At 38.2% G+C, this 23310-nt stretch overlaps 1 protein-coding gene across 1 annotated transcript in view; it reads right to left on the reverse strand.

Moving 5' to 3' along the window:
* Positions 1 to 17614, reverse strand: part of MACC1 (MET transcriptional regulator MACC1) — a 65652-nt gene extending 48038 nt beyond the window's left edge. Inside the window, exon 1 of the mRNA XM_030308068.1 lies at positions 17491 to 17614. The gene's annotated coding sequence lies outside the window, so the exon portion shown is untranslated. The remainder of the gene's footprint in view (positions 1 to 17490) is intronic.
* Between the last annotated feature and the right edge of the window lie 5696 nt (positions 17615 to 23310).

Genomic DNA, 23310 nt, shown 5'->3' on the forward strand with positions numbered 1-23310 from the left:
AATCATGTGGCCCTGCATTTTTTTGTATATTAAATAAGCATAGCTAAGATAAAGATTCTGTGGAATCTTAGTGACAACTTGTTTTTCTTTCTTGGGCATTTTTAAAGTTGGCCACACTTTGATTTTTAACAACATGCATATCAAATTCTTTTGTAAATTTAGAAAAACCTGCACATGTTCTTATGTAGGCACCATCAATGAACTAAGGAGTGAATTAACTGAGGAATGAATTAACTTGGAAGCATGGTTTTACAAATGTCTCCAGACAAAAACTAAGAAAATAGAATGTAATTGCATTATGCACAGAGATTTTAGACAAACTCTGGATATGCCATGGAAAGTTTTAAAAGCCATATTTGAGCTGCAAAATTCAAAATCACAATTCTTCACACTCAATTTCAGGTGAAACAGAATAAATTTTGGTCATCTAATATGAGACTTAACATAGTGGCTTTTAAGAGGAATGTTATTACTCTTTGTTTTCATTTTTATTCCTTACAATATACAGGCTTATTTTTTCAACTAGAATATATAAGCAATTTCATTTATAGAAATATTTATTTGATAAAAACCATTTCAACATAAGCAATTTCAAGGATCATACGAAGAAAACCACACTCTCTAGCGGTGAAACCTTGAAACAGCAAAGTCATGAAGGCAGACTTCTGCCTGTCTGACAGGCACTGCCTCATTCAGGTCGAGGGGATAACAGGAAGGTCTGAAGTTTGGGTATTAGCAATGAAACCTCAAGAAGACTACAACATCTGGAGGTTCCTGAGAGCATTGGATACCTGAGGCATGGAGGAAAATGGTGGGAAAAGGAGCAAACCCCTGACAAAAAGATATTGATCAAAGCAATGTCTGATCTCCCTTCATGAGGACTGGGGAAAACCTGGCAGTAATTAAACTAGTTCGTAAGTAAAGTCCCAGGGACTTTTCTGAACCAGAATTAGCCACTGAATCCAAATGCAGCATGGGAGATCAAGAGGGATAAAGAGCCAAGAGAATCATGCTATTTCAGGATGTAAACAATGAACAAAGCAGGACTGCCAAAGACTTGAGTTTAATGGATGTTGGTCTCCTAGTGGGCATGAAAGGATGAAAGGGGATCAATTCGTCAGTGTAAACATTTAAGGCTTACCCAGACGAGTAAACATTTTGTCCAGGGTCCACCCTTTGATTATTCAATCACGTCTTGATAATCTCCTGAAGTCTGCACCTAGTCCTAGCCTCCATTCTGGGGTTCTCCTTTCAAATCTCAGCCTCATTTTAAATCTCTTCAGTATTCCTCTAATGAAGCAAGATTTTTATGAGGGTCACCAATTTATAAGTCAAATTACATATATATTATCCAGTTAATCAGAATAATCAATCCCATGCACCCCAATCAGCCGTGATATAAAACAAATCTTTCAAATGAGAGACAAAATAGGACTATAAAAGAATAATATCAATTGGCATAACAATGAAGAGTTCATGAAAAAGAGAGATCTACAGAAGACTCAGTAAATGCTTTGTCCATAAAAGTACAATTATGAGACCATGCAGAAGGAGGCTTTTCTAAATTATTAAACATTATAAAATACTTTTAAAAATGCAAAGCTCTCTATAAATACTAGATCTTGTATGAATTATTATTCTGCTGGCAGTAAAAAGGGAGGAGGGTAATAATGGTAATTTGAATTTATGGAAGGCCTATCATCTCAGACACTTGTGCTTTTGAATGCCAGCTTATTAATCCTCAGGGCTATCTTAGGAGAAAAGTAGCCAATGTTATGAGCTCTTTTTGCAGATAAGACATTGAGACACAGAGTGTGTGGCTTATACAAGGCTTGCACAAGGAAGCTGGGAGTAGAAGGAAAAATCCTTAGCTACAGAGGTGGGAATGTGGTCCACAGATAAAGAGTTGGCAGATTTGACCTTCTCCTGTCCAGACATATCAAAAAGTAGGCACCGTCCCACACAAAGCTATCGGAAGCAAAAGGGGATTACACAGAGAAGGGGCCTGAGAGTGTGTGGTGGAGTGTCAGAGTGTCGGAGGCAGCAGTTCAACCCAAGCGATACCAGTGAAATGCACAGGTAAAGGGCTTGTCTTCCTTGCTCAGCAGGATGGACACGCTGGCATCCTGAAGCCAGTCCCCTCCTCTAGCACCACCCTCCCCCTCCACACACTCCATCAACCCTAGGGAGATCATCACATAACCATCAGGAAGTAATCACTTCAGAACCATGCTCTGAACAAGGCTGGAATAAGGGAGTAAGTACAATTGCTCAAATTAAATAGGAAGCACACAGTGACAACAGAGCACTTATTAACATGAAAATTAAACACCAAAATGAATGAAGAGGAAATCACAGAGGTGAGTTAAGAATACAGAAAGTGTCATCCAAAATAATACTTGAGAAACTACTTTCAATCCTACCACCTTCTTTCAGAAAAAAAAAAGACCATTTTAATTTAAAACTAAATAGTTATTTTTATTTAAAAATAATGTTTAAAATAAATTCAAAAGTAAGGGGTGCCTGGGTGGCTCAGTCGGTTGAGCATCCAACTTCGGCTCAGGTCACAATCTCACAGCTCATGGGTTCGAGCCCCACATCGGGCTCTGTGCTGACAGCTCAGAGACTGGAACCTGCTTCAGATTCTGTGTCTCCCTCTCTCTCTCTCTCTGCCCCTCCCCAGCTTGCACTCTGGCTCTCTCTCTCAAAAATAAATAAGATTAAAAAAATTTTTTAGGGGCACCTGGGTGGCTCAGTCGGTTAAGCGTCCGACTTCAGCTCAGGTCACCATCTCGAGGTCCGCGAGTTCGAGCCCCGCGTCAGGCTCTGGGCTGATGGCTCAGAGCCTGGAGCTTGCTTCCGATTCTGTGTCTCCCTCTCTCTCTGCCCCTCCCCTGTTCATGCTGTGTCTCTCTCTGTCTCAAAAATAAATAAACGTTAAAAAAAATTAAAAAAATTTGTTTTAATTCAAAAATAAATAAAACTAAGTGTTCTGTAAAATGAATCAATAAGAAAGCTGTGAATTTTCATAAAGGAAAAAAGTCTTTTGAGCAGAATTTTAAAGTGGCTGGGATTAAGCCATATCCTATACAATTATTAGCAAGCTAGAGAATAAAGAAAAACTAGGGGCTCTACCATTTGGTGTACACGCACGCACACACATGCATGCACACGTATATGCTCATTTAAAAGAGTACTAGAAATGGATAGCTACAGATACATTTTAAAACACCTCTCCATTAACAAACAGTACTAAGTTGTATTTCAAAATAATAATAACAATAAAAACCAAAGAAAAAATGGGACGGCATCCAAGAGGAAAAGAAGTTACTGAGAGACCTCTGTTATCAACATTCTCAACCAACTTACTGGTCACAAAGACACATCCTGGAATAGAAAATAAACTGTCAAACTGCAACAGGCAAGAGTGCATAGGTTAATCACAGGGAATTTGAACTTTAGGAAACTGCCAAACCCAACTTGAGACATGAGAGATCAAGCAATGTAATTGCATAAGAAGGGAGCCAAAGCAATGCATACAACTATTAGTATCTAATTTCCTGTTTGTTTGAGCCAGGAGAAATATTCCCCTTTATGTGTAGTTAGGCTCCTAAAGGTATCCCTTGCCATTATAGCCTAGAAACATGGAATATCATTCTGCACTCAGGTAAGTGTCAATCTGAGCCTACCCAACCTAGTTGTTCATTTCCCTTTTTGAAGTCCTCAAAGATGACTGGGTATTATTTAGTAGAATGGATGTCTATTTTTATGTTTCTTTATTTGAAAATAGATATTCTAAAGAGAGAGAAGTGATACTGAGTCATCACAATTGATGAATCAAATGTAGAGATGATCTTGATGGATGCTGGTCAACCCAGAAGAAGGCTGACACAGTCTGTAGTTATAATAAACGAGAAGGAGGAAAGTAGCAGCTGGGATCATAAGGACAGGAAAGGTTCCTGGGCCTGTCTGCCCCATAGTATCCTGTAGTGTTTATGAAATTGTGATATCTGTGTTCAAATGCCAGCCACACTGGAGTTTGGTGAGAGGGCTGCAGAAGTGGCAAGAGGAAAGGATATGGACTCCAGCAGGGCTGGTCGTGAATGACCTTATAAGACATCTGAGGAACTTGAACTTCAGCCTAAAAGAAAGAAGACACAGAGGAGTTTAAATCAAGGCAATGATGTGATCCTATTTATGATTTGAATTGTAGAACTATGGAGAGAAAAAGTGGAGCAGAACCAGAGACAAGAAGTGGCAGCGACCTGAACTAGGAAAATGGTCATGAGAGTGGAGAGTAGACAGAGCCCAACTGACCTCCTTACATTCCGTTTTTGAGCTTCGGCCTCCAAGGACGTGCAACTTGGGGATAACCCCCCTTAGTCCAAGCACCAGCTGGACCTTTCTGGCCTCCTATAAAGGAAGTGTGTGTGTGTTCATACCTCACTTACTGGTAATTATCCTTTTCCCCCCATGCTCCTGTATTTCCCTCCCAAATAGTCATCTCCAACACACTACTAGATGTTTTGTGTGAAGCAGTTTCATTATAAATTTCATTTATCTTCATTTGTAAAAACAACAGAAAGCAAGTGTCAAAACAATCTATACATATCCAAGTCAGTGAGAAACTTTTTAGAGAATCCTACTGAAGTGAAGGGATAATATAGATAAGTGCAGATATTTAATATTTGCTATTGCTACTAAAACCTTTTGCATTCATTAAAACTATCTTTTAGTTGCATCAATCTCTGTGAATAAATTTTATGGATATTAAAATGGCAGGTATTAACAACAAGAAATACTATTGGTGTTTGCCACCAATAGTAATGACAGAGAGAAGGGCAAAGACTCCTTCCCTTAGGGATTTCTAGATTTCAGAATATTCCCATTGTATTCTTAAAGTAGAGTGAAAATGATTTTATATGTTATATTTGTTTTGAGGGTTGACTAATGTGTTTTAGAGGAAAGAACATGGGACCTGGAATAAAAGAACTTGATCAAGTTCTTAAACCTCTCTGATCTTTGATTTTTACATCTATTAAGTGGAAATAATAATTATGCCTTTGCTGCTGTGTTTTTTTAAGAATTCTGTGGCTTAATGTCTGTTATAAGGTCCAAAAATTTGGTGGTTTTAGGAATGTTCCAAAGCTGCTCTCTCAGAGCAGTAGTCAAGAGCTACATGTAACTATTAAACACTTGAAATATGGTGGTGCAACTGAGGAAATGAATTTTTAATTTTAATTTATTTTAATTAATTTAATTCATTTTAATTAAAAGGCACATGTGCCAGTGATCACCATATTGGAAAGTGCACCCTACAATATGGTTTTACTTTAAATTATTCCTTTTTAAAGTTAGTTAACTCTACTCTGCTCTGGAAATCCATAAACTAGTATATTGCACTTATTTAAGAATGGTTCCTAATATATAGGCAACGATAGATATATAACCATTTTAAATACAATCATGAGATGAATCAGAATGCAACTGCATTTCTGTCTACCACTTTCCTTTTAAAAATGTATTCACTGGGGGGAGTTTTTTCCAATACCACTGATAAAAATCCCCCAGTTAGCCTCGTGTATCTTCTGGTCACTCTTGACCTAAAGAAAATCCTGTGGTTACTTAAAGTTGCAAAATGCAGTTTTGTTTCATAAATTAAAATGTCCCATCCAATATTTTCATGAGTACACTAATCTCCCATCTTAAAACAGATCTAGCCCTGCAGGTTAACAGCCTTTGTGGGAGGGAGTTCAGTGCACATCTTCTCTTTCCCAGCCTCACCTCCTCCATCACCAACTTACAAGTTCCTGTTACTGAAGTCTCCAAAGTTAGAGAATGGGGAAAGAAAGGGAGAGAGAAAACAGAGCATTTTTACCCTACTGGTATGACTGGAAGCTAGTTTTGTCTCTGCTGATATTTATTGCTGATACTGTGTGGGGTGTGTGAGGGGGTATGTGGGTGCGTGCATCCGCATGCAAGTGAACTCTAAGGGATCCTGAGAAACTCATGACTGCACCACTTGTGAAATGAGCAATGCATCTAATTCTTCTGTCAGTTACTCCTCCCTCAGCTCTGTTTTTCTACCAGAAAAACACATCAAGCTTTCCAGGAGTTTGCAATACACCAACTTCCTCAAAGCTTGAGATAAAAAGTACTGTTCCTCATATTCTACCCCTCTGCATTGGGGTAGCTCTCTAAAAATCATTCTCACAAAATCCTCCAAGTATTTTTTTTCTCCCTATAGCTTTCTTTATAACCTGAAAGTGAATGAGGAGCTCAAGAACTGTGAAAATATCCCCAGGTGGAATTTTAGTCAGATACCTCTTCTTGGCATCTCAAATCAATTGTCTTAGAATCTTAGCCAAAATTTCCAGTTTAATATCCTGTTACTGTGTAAAAATGATCACTGCAGCTGTGTTTACAGTTGAAGAGTAGGAAGTACGTGCAAACTGCCAATAGGAGACCAATAAATAAATTTTGACGTATCTATGATCATTGTGGTAAAAAAAAAAGAGTGTGGTATCTTCATATGCAATGATATGAGTCAATCATCAAAATATTAAGTAAAAACATCAAGGGCACCAAACACTCCATATGCTTAGAATATCTACTCCTAGAAGAATTCAAAAGAAACTGAAAACTGCCATGCTGCGCTTCCAGGGAGAGGGTTTGTAGACTAGGAACCCAAAATCTGGCGTTTCAGTTTACTTTTCATTCTCCAGCTTATATAGTACCTGGATTTTTTCATTGTGGGGAAGAATCACTTTATGTTTTTTTTTTTTTAAATATCCTTATAAATACATTTTGAATAGATATTAAAGCCTCTCTTGATTGTCCAATTTTTTAAAAACACTATTCTCTTTCCATTTGGCACAGTCTCTAGCATTTTTTTTTTTTTTTTTTTTTTTTTTTTTTTTTTAGCCCTGGCATCCTAACACAGATTTGTCTAAATGCTAATCAGAGTGAAATGCGCTACCTAAAATAAACCAACCAGCTCATTTATAACATCAACCTTTGGAAACCTGACTGAAACACCAAAGACAGAATAAATGAGTCTGTATTTTTGAGCAAATGGGTGAGCTATAACAAGCATGCTTTCTTTTTCCAGGAGAATACAGAAAAATAGACTGGATTATAGGCATAACATAAAACCACATTCACACTTTAAGTTTGTAAGCTATGTGTAAATACGGAGGAGTTAACTTTACATCTGGAAAATGATGCTTGATTCTTGATATTCAAAGACAAATAATTTTTTTACTGAATTTTCAGTTTATTGCAATAATCCAAAAAGAGAATCACCCAGTGGGCAGACACTGCTCACTTTGCTGGAGACTTGCTATTTTTCAATCAAACAAGGATAGAGGACCCTCCTAGTAGTTTAGTCTGAGGGTCTAGAATTAAACTTAACTATAGACATCAAGGAGGAAACTTCAGTAAATAAAAAAAAAGTTTGGTATATGAATTGATATGTGAATTAACACAACTTATTTTCTCTAAAATGGCAAAAGAAGAGAAACCCGCATAAAATTTTGCCTTTGATAAATTTTCATGAGATCAAACTGTTTAGTTTCTAGTATCGTAAGTGAGGTCATAAAATACTTCCTGTAACTTCAGTCAGGAAGAGCAATCAAAAGGTGTGTTATAGAATTAAACAAAGTTAAGTATTTAACTCCATGCAAAAGGAAAAACAGAAATTAATAAGGGATAAAAAAACGGGGTGCCTGGTGGCTTAGTCGATTAAGCGTCCAACTTTGGTTCGGGTCATGATCTCGCAGTTTGTGAGTTCAAGCCCCACGCCCATCTCTGTGCTGACAGTTCAGAGCCTGGAGCCTTCCTGGGTCTGTGTCTCTGTCTCTCTCTCTGCCCCTGCCCCACTCATGCTCTCTGTCTCTCTCTCTCTCTCTGTCTGTCTCTCTCTCTCTCTCTCTCTCAAGCAAATAAACATTAAAAAAAAATTTAAGAAGGGAAAAACACCTAGAAGACGGCATAAGTCCCTGTATCAGAAAAATATAAATATTCTAAAATGTATTTTTTTTTAATTTTTTTTTCAACGTTTATTTATTTTTGGGACAGAGAGAGACAGAGCATGAACGGGCGAGGGGCAGAGAGAGAGGGAGACACAGAATCGGAAACAGGCTCCAGGCTCTGAGCCATCAGCCCAGAGCCTGACGCGGGGCTCGAACTCACGGACCGCGAGATCGTGACCTGGCTGAAGTCGGACGCTTAACCGACTGCGCCACCTAGGCGCCCCTAAAATGTATTTTTCAAGATAACGCAAAAGTTAGAAGTAGCCCAGATCCCGAAGGCCTTCCCTGGTCTTCTTTCTGCTTGTCCTCCTGCAGCTGATTTGGTCATGACCTTGGCTTCCTAAAACTCTCTCTCTAATTTCTTGAATTAATCTCCTCATGGTTTTCCTGCTTTGCTTTCCATGTTTTCTTCAGTGGCTCCACTTGCATTACCTGTTTATTTAAATATTGTCCCTTTATTTTGTTGTTGTTAGTGTTGTTCTTTTCACTCTCAGTGATCTCTTTGAGCTATTCCAGCCTTCCTTATGATTCCAATGTCCCATTTTTATGGGAAAAACTCAGTTATTTTTGTCTTTAAACTAGAGCTCTGCTATGAGCTGCAGAACCTTATCAGCCACCTTCAGAACATCTCAGTATGAATACTGCCATAGCCTTATACCTTCCTATACACGCCTCAGACCAAACATATCCATGGTTGAACTCGTCTCTCCTTCCTTATCTCCACCAAAAAAATGCCTACTTTTTTTCAGGAACTCTGCATTTGTTGATGGTTTTGCAATCTTCTCACTTATATCAAATTAAAATCTTGGAGCCCCCTTGAACTGCATCATCTCTCACACACATCACATCCATCTACTTGGTACACCTTATCGCCACATTCTCTTTCTAACTAATGCCATGGCAACTGCCCTGGGTTAGGCCTTATTACATCCTTTCTGGAACCTCAATCTCTTCTCCACTAGTCTTCCACTTTCTTGTCTCTCCCCTTCCTGCACGATTCTGCCCACTGCCATAAAAGTCGTGTCATTGAAACACAGGTCTAGTCTTAGCATTCTGGTGTCTGTCCCTGCTGCTCTATTGAAACTGCTCTAGACAAGACATCCACTGAAATTTAAAGGCCACCTTTCATTATTGTTAAGGCCTTATTCTGACATGTGACACTCACTGCTAACTTCTCCCTTATTGGAAGTTCTCCTCCTTTGTCTTCACTCACTCTACTCTCCAATGAATTTCCTCCTATTTCTCTGGCCTCTCCACAGTCTTCATAATGGTTGTTTCTTCCTTTGATTAAACCTTTATGTTATTATGTCAGAATGCACCACCATGAACCTCCTACTCTTCTCATGTGCAGTCCTCAATACCTCTGGGAGATCCCACCCTGACCCATGACTGTAGCTATGTCTAAGGATTGCTGACTTCCACATCTTTCTCTGATTTATTTATACCCCTGACTCCTAGACCTGTCCTACTGTTTAAAATTTATCTAGGGGCGCCTGGGTGGCGCAGTCGGTTAAGCGTCCGACTTCAGCCAGGTCACGATCTCGCGGTCCGGGAGTTCAAGCCCCGCGTCGGGCTCTGGGCTGATGGCTCAGAGCCTGGAGCCTGTTTCCGATTCTGTGTCTCCCTCTCTCTCTGCCCCTCCCCCGTTCATGCTCTGTCTCTCTCTGTCCCAAAAATAAAATAAAAACGTTGAAAAAAAAATTAAAAAAAAAATTTATCTATGTGAATAGTCACAGGCAGGTCAAAGTCCACTAGCCTCAAATGAATTCACCTATCTATGCTCCCAAATCTATTTCTCTTATCTTCCCTATCTAAGGGAACAAGGACACCACCATCCATTCAGTTAGTTACCTATGTCAGAAACAAGGAGGTAATCCACAATTTCACCCCATTCCTGCCCCCTAGCCACTCCCCCTAATCTGCTAATTGCTGCAAAATTAATATCTCTAAAAATGTCTGCCATATTCCAACACTAATTCCCAACACTACACCTCATTTGTGTAGGCTCTATTTTTTTCCTCACCTAGGTTTTTGCAATAAATCCTACCCGGTCTGCTGCTTCCAATCTTTCCTATTCTCCATTCCCAATATTTTAAAAATAATCTTTCTAAAATGCAGGTTTTATCAATTCAGTTTCTAGTTAAATATCATATGAGGACTTTCCTTCTTTTGCATGATATGGTCAGGAGTTTTAGTGGGTATTATGACCTATAATCCAGATTCTACAAATTTATCTTTAAAAGTACTCAGATATGTCCTAAGATTTTTGTACAACAATGCTCAATGTGGCACTATTCAAAATAGCAAATATGGGGGGAAACAGACATTTTCAACACTAAAGGACTGGTTAAATTATAATATCACCGACAAATGAGCAACTTAAAATTATATTATATAGAAAAATATACAATGACACAGAAATGTGTACTATATTATTAGGTGAACTAAAATGATTGCATAACATTTTTGTAAATTATTCGTTCTTAATACCGATTATAGTCATAACAAGACAGGATATACACACAATTCTTAAAGATGCACATCCTTGTTAGGTATGACTGTGGTTCTTAAGTTTTCTACAGTGAACATGCAACACTTTTGAAATCAGGAAAAAAATACAAATAAATGCTATTCTATAAAAGACTATACTCAGAGATGAATGAACAAAGGTGTAGTACACACACACACACACACACACACACAGAGGAATATTACTTGGCCATAAAAATGATGCAATCTTGCCATTTGTGACAACATGATGGGTCTAGAGGGTATTATGCTAAGTGAAATAAGTATATGTTAACCTATACATACAGAGAACACCAGAGGGGAGGGGAGTGGAAGATGGGCAAAATGAGTGAAGGGGAGCAGGAGACACAGGTTTTCTTCCAGTTATGCGATGAGTAAGTCACAGGAATAAAAGGTACAGCATAGTCAATGGTATTATTATAGGGTTGCATGGTGACACATAGTAGCTGCACTTGTGAGCACAGCTTAATATACAGAGATGTCCAAAGACTACATTGTAGAGCTGAAAGTAATGTAACATCGTATGTCAACTCTACTCAAATTAAAAAAAAAAAAAAGTCTAAACATAGTTATTCAATTTCTTTAGGAAATTTTCTTTATCCCCAAATCCACCTTGAAGTATCTCCCCCCCTGGCCCTCCCACTCCTTGCTACACTTTCTCAGCCTGGGTTAGGCATCTCTATCCTATGCAAACCCATTTTAGTTCTCACACTGTACTATCAATTTTATATACTTATTGGTCACTTCTTTTGTCACATGACCTCCTCCAACTCTACATGTCCAGCACTCATCAAAGCATGGGTAGGATAAATGTTTACTGAATAAATTAGTGAATAATGCCACTCACCTCACAGTGACTCATACTGATTCCTCACTGCCTTCAGAAAAACGTGCATATGTCTAGGGTTGATATTTGAAAATCCTCTGTAATAGAGGCAACTTGTCTTTTCAGTCTTATTATCTTCATATTTTTGCTTCCATTTCTCCAAATACCAAATCTCCAAGCACACCTATCTATAGGGAGGGATGGTGTCTTTCTTGTTTAGTGCTGTATCCCAAAACTTGGCTCAGTGCCTCACATAGAGCAGATGTTCAGAAGTTATTTGTTGAATTAATGATTGGATAAATTAACGGTACCAAATATATTTTGTACTTTCTACTTCCTCATACTTTATAAAAAGCTAATCCTGGGTCACCTGCATGGCTCAGTCGGTTAAGCATCCGACTCTTGATTTTGGGTCAGGTCATGATCTCTCAGTTTGTGAGATCAAGCCCTATGTCTGGCTCTGGGCTGACAGTGAGGAACCTGCTTGGGATTCTCTCTCCCCGTTCCCTATGCATGCTTTCTCTCTAAATAAATAAATGAATGAATAAATAAATAAATAAATAAATAAATAAACAAACTAACATTTGAAAATAATTTTAAAGCTACTCCCTTCCTTTTTTTGCCTCTTTAACGTTTTTTCTCACCTCCAAGGCTCAGTAAAGTTTGATCATCCATAAGAATCATTTTCCAATTTTCCTAGGCAAAATTAAATTCTCCCACTACAAATGTAGCACTCATTTGAGACTCCCTATTACTTAATTATGTTATTTTGATATAATTTAAATATTAACTGGTTTCTAAATTTTGTGGAGTTAAGGATTATGATACTTTAATGTCTCTCTTCCCAGTCTGTTCCCACCTATCCTTTCTCACCTGTCCTAGCTGGAATGCACTGAGTATGTACTAAAGCCACCAACCCTACATACTGACTATTGATGTAATATTTCTGTGAATCAGTTTCTTCATCTCTAAAATTGGTATAATATCATTATCTGCCCTCCAAAATTAACTTAAAAAGACAATGTAATTAAAGTGCTTAGGACAGCACCTAGCACACAGTAAGCATTCAATGACATTAACAGTTGTTAATATTATTATCACTATTATTATTAATATAATTAATACTAAAGAAAATGTTAAATGGACAAGTCAGTTAATTTTTCACATAGGTTAAAAAATAAGAAAGTTAATTTGAAATAAAATTTTGCATTATATTTTAGAGATTGGAATGTTCCAAATACATCTTACTCTCTCAGATGCCACAAGAGTCTGGCTTTCAGCTGTATGTGGAAAGATTATTTATGTGGAACATTTGAGATAAATAAATGTGTTGAGAATGGAAAGAAACAGGAACTCTCATTCATTCTGGCATGGAATATAACATGGTGTAAATACTTTGGATACCAATTTATTATCAGCATCTCATAAAATGAAGATGCATATACCTATGGCTCAGAAAATCTATTCCCTAATATAGTCACTACAGTAATTCTTACATTTGTACGTAAGTGCATATGTAAGAATATTTATTATAGTGCTACTTATCACAGCAAAATACCATACAGCTATGAAAATGAATAAGTTGTGCTACAAAATCAACATGGATTAATCTCCAAAGTACAATGTTGAGAGAAAAGAGCAAGTTGCAGATGAATAATATATTTAATGTTTGTATACAAATTTTAAACACTCAGAACAATGTTATATATATATTTGGACATATTCACATAGTGGCAGAGAGAATAAAAGCATACAATGGAGAGAGAATCTACAAAAACAGGATAGTAGTAACCTCTGAGTTGGGAAAATGGGGAACAGGATCAGGGAGAGTGCTTTATGTTTTTTAATTTCTAATATTTTATTATTTAAGCTGGGGGTATGTGATATCTATCTTTCAATATCCATCTATTATGTATTGGACATATTAGGGAAACATCTAAATTAAGTGTCTTTCCCACAGAAACCTCCACTCCACCCTTCCTAGAAATTCAAGCCACTGACTGACTATTTTCCTGGCTAAAGATGAAGATATTTTTGTTTATTCTCAGGAAATACCCTATAAAGGAGCCCCATCTCTGAGCAAGGTGGTGGCTATAGTAATTAAGAAAGGATTCTCAAGAGAAAATAAAATTTGGTGAGTAAATAGTCAACCTCTTCTCCATTCCCCTTCCCTTCCCTAGATACCTGAAGATTCTCTTCTTGTGTCCTTGAGTGGGACAGGAAAGAGAGCAGGGCTAAATTTCATTTTAAGGAGGTATGTGCTTGCTTTCTCCACTTCTCTGGCCAACACTGATGGCTTTCTAGAATTCCAGGACCATGTGATTAACAATGCAGTTTCCTTTTCCACTGGGAGGTTGACTAATCTTATTTTCGAACTGCTGTAGCACAAAGGATCATTTCCCCAACAAAAAATAGCTCTTTCTCTTTTGCCTCAGTGTCACTGTAATTCTCTTAGTCCACAAAACTTAACAACTCAAGAGCAATTTATTGGTGGTCTTTTTATAATTATGACTTAATTTTCTTTTTTGTTGATTGACTTCTTCACCTCTGTCTTCTTTTCCATTTTTCCCCATCAGCTGTTATTTACCCATGCTCAGAAAATTGAGACATTTTCAAAGTACTCTGTTTGCATTCATGTTCCCTGTGCTCCAACCCCCTTTTATGCCATTTCTTAGATGTTCTTCCCTTTTTTTTAAGTTTATTTATATATTTATTTTCCTTAAAAAATGTTTATTATAAGGGAAGGGAAACAAAAATAATATAAAAACAGGGAGGGGGACAAAACATAAGAGACTCATAAATATGGAGAACAAACAGAAGGTTACTGAAAGGGGTGTGGGAGGGGGGATGGACTAAATGGGTAAGGGGCACTAAGGAATCTACTCCTGAAATCATTGTTGCACTATATGCTAACTAATTTGGGCGTAAATTAAAAAAAAATGTTTATTCTGAGAAAGAGAGAGAGAGTGAGTTGGGGAAAGGCAGAGAGGGAGGGATAAAGAGAATCCTAAGCAGCCTTCGCACTGTCAGTGCAGAGCCTGATGTGGGGCTTTAACTCACGAACTGTGTGATGCCGATCAGATGCTTAAACAACTGAGCCACTCAAGCACCCCATTAGATGAGCTTCCTAAAGCACAACTTTCAACATGTGCCAGAGTCAGGGCCCTTTTGGACCCTCCATCACATAGAAGCTGAAGTCCAAATCTCTTTAAAGCTTCTACATTTGACTTTATTCCAGAATCATTATCCAAATATATCATAGAATACCAGATATCCTTCCTTCCCAGCTATACATAAAAATAACTAATTCAATTTCACTTCCTAATTTTGCAGTGGAGTTACTACCTCAATATTTCCCAAACTTTAGGGATTCTGGCACCTTGTCATTATTTTTCCATTACCAATTGCCATCTGAACTATTTTTTACTTACTATTCTCTGTAAATTCACTCTCATTCTAGCTAACATAAGTATTGTAAAAGCAAATTTCTAGCAGTATCTTAAATGGGGAAAAAACAGCATCTACTGGAATTATTGGGCAATAAGTATAAAAATAAATGTTATTCTAATAGGTAAATTACAACTAAATACCTTTTGCCTGCTAAAATCATTGAGCTTGCTACTTACTTTATAGTTCTTATAAAGGAGAATGGAAAACAAGTGTTGGAAGAATTTTAAAGTCATATTAACAACAATAAAATTTTGTCCGTGAAAAAAATGGAAAGAAACTTTTAAAATACACTAACTTTCTCATAGCATTATCCAATGTTATTAATTGTCCAGTCTATCTATTGTCCCAAATCATTTCATCCGTGCAAAGTTGGGAAATACTGCTCTAGATGAGATAGTCTCTTCATGTTTTTCTGCAGATTTCAGCTCTGCACATCCTTCCAGACCTGGCCAGACCTTCAGCACTTCCCACAGTGTTCTCTCAATATTCAGTAAAGCATGGCCTCCCCTTTCTCGGCTAGTCTCTGTACACATCTTTTCACTCCATTTTGCTATTGACCGACTTACATAAAAGTTTTGAAGTTTATTTTTTTCTAATCTCTAATGATTACAGTTCAAGCAAAGATTTATGGAGTTCTTTTTAATCTCCCGATACTAAGCATCACACCTTCTAAGGAGGGGGAATTAATGAACAGTGATGGCATGAATGGCATGCATGATTAATGGATTAATACATTTCTCTTCTAATAGGTCAGGATTCCCTCAGGACTACGCATCAGTCACTCTTTAACTACAGGCCTTGCCCGGGGGAGAACATTGCAGGATTGATAGAAGTAGTTGTTAAATAAATAAATGACACTTCCTAGAGAAAGTAGACCATAGATGGCATTGAAGGGCAAAAACAATGTGGCTCTTTTAGGTGGTATTTATCAAGTGCTTCTGCAGCTTTTCTTCTCCTATAAGTTTATTCTGCTACTATGCTGGACTTGCTGACATAGCTCCTGAGAGGATTTAAATTCATGTGGTATATCACATGCAAAACTTCGCACACTTGTCACAAACACTTGTCGCTCTCACTTTCAGTTATCACCAAATACCACAGGGAATAGTCTTAATAGACAGCGTGTATACATATGGTCTTTCAAGAAAAGATTTCCAAAAGTTCAAAAGTGACAAACTTTCAAGTTTCAAATCAATATAATTCCAAATTATCTTTTGTCCTCCAAATTAGCCAATACATTTTAAGATAAGGTGGCGTTTAACAGATCTTGCCTTGAGACACATAAAAATAATCTGTTTATAAATTAACTACGTGGGGGGGACCTGGGTGGCTCAGTCGGTTGAGTGTCTGAATTCGGCTCAGGTCATGATCTCACAGTTCATGAGTTCGAGCCCCACGTCAGGCTCTGTGCTGACACCTCAGAGCCTGGAGCCTGCTTTGGATTCTGTGTGTCCCTCTCTCTCTGTCCCTCCCCTGCTCATGCTCTGTCTCTCTCTGTCTCTCAAAGATGAATAAACGTTAAAAAAAATTAAAAATAAAAATAAATAAATTAACTACATGGAAGATGAGAAAACCTAATTAAATAATGCATTTGAGTTGTAACAATAATTGTTGACTTCATAATTCCTAAATTCTGCACAATACCCATAAAGTCATATTTAACATCACTATTACAAATTGGAGATAATCACATAAAGTTAAGGAGAGGATTACCAGATACTAACATAGGTGATCCAATATCAAACGTGAAATTAGACCCTATAAAAATGGACTTAGACGTTTTTTTTAAGAATGAAGGACACATTAATAAATTGAAGGCACCAGAATTTTTACTATATGCTTTTTGATCTATTTTTTAAAATTCTTCTGAAAAACACGTAACATAAAATTTACCAACCTGACCATTTGTGAGTGTACAGTCAAGTGGTATTAAGTATACTTACATTGTGTACAACCAATCATCAGGACATTTTCAAATTGCAAAACTGAAACTCTGTACGCATTAAATATTTCCTATCTTCCCCTCCCCAACCCCCTGGCAACCACCATTCTACTTTCTGTTTCTATGAATTTGCCTACTCTCAATACCTCAATACAAGTGGAATCATACAGTATTTTTTTTCTTTAATCTGTTTTTGGGGCTTAGTTGAAACTTAATTTAAAAAAGCCAAGCTTATTGTCCCTCAGTTATTGTCAAATCATCTATTTAGTACAGCACATTATGCTAATTTCACCCTATTAACCCAATGAGGTGGATTTCATATTGACTCTACAAATGAGGAAACTGAGGCTTGACAAGGTGAAGCATCTTACCAAAGGTTACACATCTAAAAAGCAGTGGGGCCACCAAATCCAACTTTATCTGACTTCAATGCCCACAGTCTTTAATACACCTGTCTGTCTTTCGAAATACTTACAATTTTAGAGCATTTCAACCATCTGAAGTATCTGAAGCAAGCCAAAGTGGTGTGTGTGTGTGTTTCTCATTTGACTTTAAATGTTGCATATCTTCTTCCCTCTTTTTATAAATTATTTTACTCAAAATCATTTCTCAAGGCATTACTCTATTCTGTCTCAAAGTTTATTCTAAACCCTGTCCCACACAATCACAGAATATCAAGTACCTTCCCTTTTTAAAAAAACAACACTTACAGTTGTGGAAATGAACCCCAGCTTCTTCATTTCAGGAACATTATTTTAGTGAATGGAAGTCACTCTTCCAAAACCAAGGACTCTCTTCAAACGTGTCTCCCTCTGTGTATGGTGCCTGACCTGCTGTTTATGGAGCCACCTGGGACTAGAAGTCCTCCCACTGTGACTCCAAGGTTGTCCAACCAGAAACCCTAAAAGGCAAAAGAACTACAATACCCACAATTCAGACCTCTCACCTGAAACTGGGAGAAGAGAGTGGATGGCTACAGTTTCACCCTAGGAAAAAGGGGTATGTAAATGGAAAAGCAAAGCAGTAAAGTAAAGCATTAAAAAAAATCAGATCAGGTGGGTATATGTAAGAATAATTTATAAATATTGGCCTATTTATATAAAAGGAAACAAAAGTGGTTGATGCTTGCCAGGTAAGAAGAAAGCTCCCTCGGTGTAGGCAAGGACTAAGAGCTGCTCATGCAAACAAATCCTCGTGCAGGGGTGGAACCTGCACCACCAGATTCTCTTTGAGTGAGTCAGAGGTAAGGATGCCTCACTGGCTGGTAGAGCAGGTGAAGAGAACTTCCCTGGGGAGGCCTGACAAGCCTCTCCTACATCAGCCCTGTGATTGTCACTCAGAGATGTTACAGCCACAGTGGAGATCTTTCACCTTTGCATCTTACAAAAAATCCCCTGGATTTTTTTTAATGTGAGCAAAATGAAACCCTTTTTGATATTTCCTTCCGTTTTCTAATTTTGTGTTTTCCTTCTGTGTGTTTCCACATTATTTCCGGTTGCTCAAGAACACGAAAACTGAAGGGAAAAAAAGAAAAATAAATGTTTAAACTTGGGTAAAATGAAAGGTGCAACAATGGTTTCATTTTTTTTTCAACATTGGGAAGAGAGAATGTTAAAGAGAAACACACAAAAGCTGAGAAATGTGTTTCCTCCATTTGCTCATACAGCATCTTTTTCTAGCCTTTCATTTCCTATCAGGCAAAATCCAGAAAATGGATATAGACAAGCCCTGGAGTGGTCTGGGCCCCCAAACATAATGGGAAGCAGGTGGCTGAATGGTGACAAAAGAGAAATTTATTTTCCCTTTTCTGCATTTCCTCTCTACCCTTTCTATGTGCTACCTGCCTAGGGAACACTGGGGCTCCACGTGCCCAAGCCACTTCACTCACACAGAGTTCTGTTGAACTTTCCCCTCGGGTGGTCCCACAATCCAAACTGAGATGTTCTACCTTCCTTAGTCACAGGTCCTTCAATCTCCTGACTAGAACCTAACTTTCCTTTGTGTTATTTATGTTCCTTCCAGAACAAATGGCTCTCCCATTTCCCCAAACCCTATATATTTTGTTTACCGTGTTGTGTTTTTCTCCCTAAAATATGCTTTGCCCACCTTTAAATGTTCAGTTCTTTCCTTTCTTTCTCTCCTTCCTAATAAATTACATAATATTCTATCTAGTCTTGTCATAACACGTTTTATACTTCGTTTCATTATTTTGTGTGTGTGTGTACACAGGCAGTCTTACCTTCCAATATGAAGGCAAGACCTTGTTTTATTCCTCCTTCACTAACTCAGATAAATAATCAGTGAATGAAATAATGAGATATTAACTCCAAGCTGGATGTTAATACCAAACAAACATTCGCATTTAAAGAACTTTCTAAATGTCTCTATAGAGTACTGTTATCAGAGTCCCCCCCCCCCAACCCCGCCCCACATGGTCTAGTCCCTTGTGGCTTCCACAATCATTATTTGCAAAAAGGTAAGGCATTACATCTATCATTTTAACTACTGACAGTTCCTGAAGTAAAGGCTCTCATGGATCAGCACTAATTGTTTCACCAGCTCTGCCCTGTCATGCCCTTGATTTTCCTAATACCTTCCCAAAGACTGGCCCTCAGCCCCATGACTGCATCTTGGAGACTGGGCCCTGCCTTCATCTATGATTTTTGATCACTAGTTCCAGAATCTCATGCTCATTTCTCCTGTAATCTAATCTCCCCACTCTGAAGAAATAGCTGTGAATTTTGGACTACTTTAAATAGCTCTTAATCACTAATCTCTCTCACCCAAGGAAGGGAAGTGTCTCAGCAGTAGTTAGTTCCTTACACCTCTGCTTATACGGGATTCTCCTGGTCCCCACACGCTACTGTGTCTTGTAGCTATCAGCCACTGTAGAGGAAGTAAACCTTCTAGAGCCTGCTGACACATAATGATATGTCTACGGACCATCAGACACAAAGGCAGGCTGGTGAAGGTGACTGTTGTCTGGAAAAGTCTTCTTTACTCTCCTCTATCACGTCATAAGGACTGTCAGTCCCTTAACCTGCCTATGAGAACATAATCTAAGCTATCTAAAGTTGGGCACAGAGTTCATCCTCAACATATACCTCAGTGTTTTTTCCTTATGAAAGTCTTTTCTGGGGCACCTGGGTGGCTCAGTCGGTTGAGCATCCATCTTTGGCCTAGGTCATGATCTTGCTGTTCCCACTTTCAAGCCCCACTTTGGGCTCTGTGCTGACAGTTTAGAGCACAGAACCTGTTCAGATTCTGTGTCTCCTTCTTTCTCTCTCTACCCGTCCCCCACTCATGCTCAGTCTCTCTCTCTCTCAAAAATAAGTAAACATTAATAAAAAAATATTTTAATTAAAAAAAATAAAATTTAAAAAAAGAAAGAAAGAAAGAGAGTCTTTTCTGACCTCTTCACCCTTTATTTTTCTCCTTACATTTTTCTTGTACTGATTTACACAGATGTCTGCCTGGGTTAATATTTTGCCCATGCTAATCCAATACGTTTTCATCTACTCATGAAATCATCATCACTTGCAACCATGATATTTATTGTACCTAAAAAATAAGTAGAATGCGGACAAATGTTATTTCCTGACTGATAGAAAATGAAAAGCCAACCCCATTAATCCCAGTGTGTGGTGAAATAGCAAAACAAAGGCTTGAATGGAACGCTAAGGGAAGCTTCCATAGAAACATATTGGTAGGTACTGCTTTGCCCAAGTTGGGAGAGCTAAGCAGGTACTAACTATACCTATATACTTTTTTGTTTTTATAATTTTTTTAATGTTCATTTATTTCTGAGAGAGAAAGACAGAGTGTGAGTGGGGGAGGGGTAGAGAGAGAGGGAGACACAGAATCAGAAGCAGACTCCAGGCTCCACGCTGTCAGCCCAGAGCCTGATGCAGAACTGGAACTCATGAACTGCGAGATCATGACCTGAGCCGAGGTCAGGTGCTTAAGTGAGCCACCCAGGTGCTCCTACCTATGTCCTTAAATGTGGAAACGTGAAGGTACCAAGAGGCCAGGTGGACATGCAGAAGCCAGAGGCTAGGCAAAGAGGCTACACCATGCCTTTACGACTCTAGAAAAATGGTAAGAATCACCCACTGATGGATGCCATGCTTGTACAATGTTCTCAAAAGGCCCATTGGTGAAGCACCAGAATCAAACCAGACTCCACAGCAGCAGACAAGACCCAGTAGCATCACATGGGCTTCAGCCCCCCCCCCCCTTCTTTTCACCATACCAGAATGTTATGTCTATCCTCCTACCATACACTCAGGTACCATTTTGGAAAGAAAACGAGACTAAGGAAAATGAGCAATTGAAAATTAAAAGGAGTCACCCAAAAGAATATTTAAGCTGAAGATTGTGATGTCCTAAACTGTGAATTTAAAATATGCTTCACCCCATCCACAATCTAATGGTGACAATCGACATGGAAGCTGAAGTGCCAGTTATTCATTGACCCAGCCATCCTGACAGATAAGAGCAGAGCACTTAGAATACCTAATCAGACACAGCCATCTGGGAGCTGGGATTAGGAACTGGCGACAAAAAGAATCAGGAACAGGGAAGAATCCACTCTCTTGGTGAACAGGGGCGGCAGTGTAAACACTGTCCCACTCTGAATGTGGCTGTAACGGCCATGGAAAGCAGGGTCCAGAACTCTTCATGTTGCTCATACAAACTGTGATTTCTAGGGTTAGCAGAAACAATGAATGTATCCAGTGGCATTGTTTTGGCTGCTGCTCTGGCTTCACAAGCTGTGTGTCTGATTCTCCAGCCTTCCTAGAAACTATGGGGTGGGTGTGTTACTTTTCAATTTACATCAGCCAAACTCATTTGCTATTGCTTGGAGGCAAAAACTCTAACTGATATATACACCTAACACAGCTCTTACTTTAATGACACAGACAGTACCTCTGCCTGCTCTACTATTATTAAACTCCATTTGATCAAGGACTGGATCTAATTTAATTTCTAAATACCAAAAATTCCACAGTGCCTGGCCATGGTACACATTTGTTGACCTATATTAAACTGACCAGTAAAATAAGGAAGCCTTGCTTAAAGTTCCTTCTAACTTTATAATTCTCTGACTACATGGAAGCTGTCAGTAGCTTATTAATGCAGAGCTAATTTTTTTTTTCTTCAGCTGATTTGGAATTTAGACTTTATCCCCTCTCTGTGTCTAGTAAGAGAGCATAGCTAGTGATTTCCTGCATCCAGAGGGGGAAATCAAACACAAAAAGTGGTTTGAATATGCCCAGGGTGTTACTTAATAATCAAAAGGGGATTTTCTTGGTATCCTTCAATGACCTATGTTAAATGTCACTCATGTTTGGTCTCAGTAGGACAAATATACAAGAAAAAAGTGATAGGAAACAGCCATATTCCCCACATGCTTAGATTTTTCCCAGTATGAGGTTATCTTGGAGAAAAAGGCCACATTTAAAGCTTAGAAGAAAGTTCCCCCTGGAGTTTTTTTCTCTGTCGTCTTTCAGTATGTACTAACTCTCAGACCCCTGGGCAGCCTGTGACATCCGTTTTCTGGGTCACTTTGTCCCTGAGTCATGATCACACTGTAACTTTCCAAAAATAGTTAATAACTGTGCCTTTACCAGTTAATTTCAGTGAATAGCTCAATCATAGTGAAATGTTACAGCCAAAGTTAATTTAGGTCAGATTGATCTTATTTCCCTAGATTAAGTGAGCCAAATGGTCCTTACAATTTCATATTTTCCTTCATTACATCTTTCTGGCTCCTTATTGAACCATAAGATGAATCATCCATAAATTGACCCCCACCAAGCTGTAGAAGTTTAGAAGTTGAGAAGTTCATCACTGTTTTCTTTTGTTCACTGCTTTCAGGATAACACACAAGAAAAACATGTGCCAACTGTTCGCATGATCATAAGATGTTTCCATGCTGCCCTTTTGCTACTAATCAACAACAGAAAACCCTCTGTACAGTTTTTTTCTGGAATGTCTTTGGATTACTTGCCTCCTAACCATAATCTAAAGAGTTGTTTTTGCTGACTCCTCTATATTTTTATTGGCACAATTGCCACTTTTATACCATAATCACTTTTTGCTAAAATCTTCAATAGTTTTTCCATCGACTTCCCTCAAACTTACATGATTTTCCAGAAATTCTCCAAAGTATATATGTGTATATTTGTCACTAAATCCTAAGAATAATGTAGAATTTTGATTAAAAGGGTGATTTTCTGCATTTACTTAATAGGTACCTTTGTGTGTGTGTGCGTGTGTGTGTGCGCGCACGCACGCGTACTTTGGGGGGAAAAAGAGTTTACTCTGACTTCCTGGTATACCAGATGGTAAGTTATTTGAGAGTCAAATATCAACTTTTAATTTTATTCTATAAACCTACAATCTCGAAGCCAAGACAAGGGGATGGCAAATATTCCTATCTCATCTGTTAATATGGTTTATATAATATGCTTCACTATATATATGTTCTTGAATATTTCTTTTTTTAAAGTTTTTTTTACACTTTA

This window comes from Lynx canadensis, chromosome A2, assembly GCF_007474595.2.
Source record: "Lynx canadensis isolate LIC74 chromosome A2, mLynCan4.pri.v2, whole genome shotgun sequence".
In the NCBI taxonomy this organism is placed as follows: Eukaryota; Metazoa; Chordata; class Mammalia; order Carnivora; family Felidae; genus Lynx; species Lynx canadensis.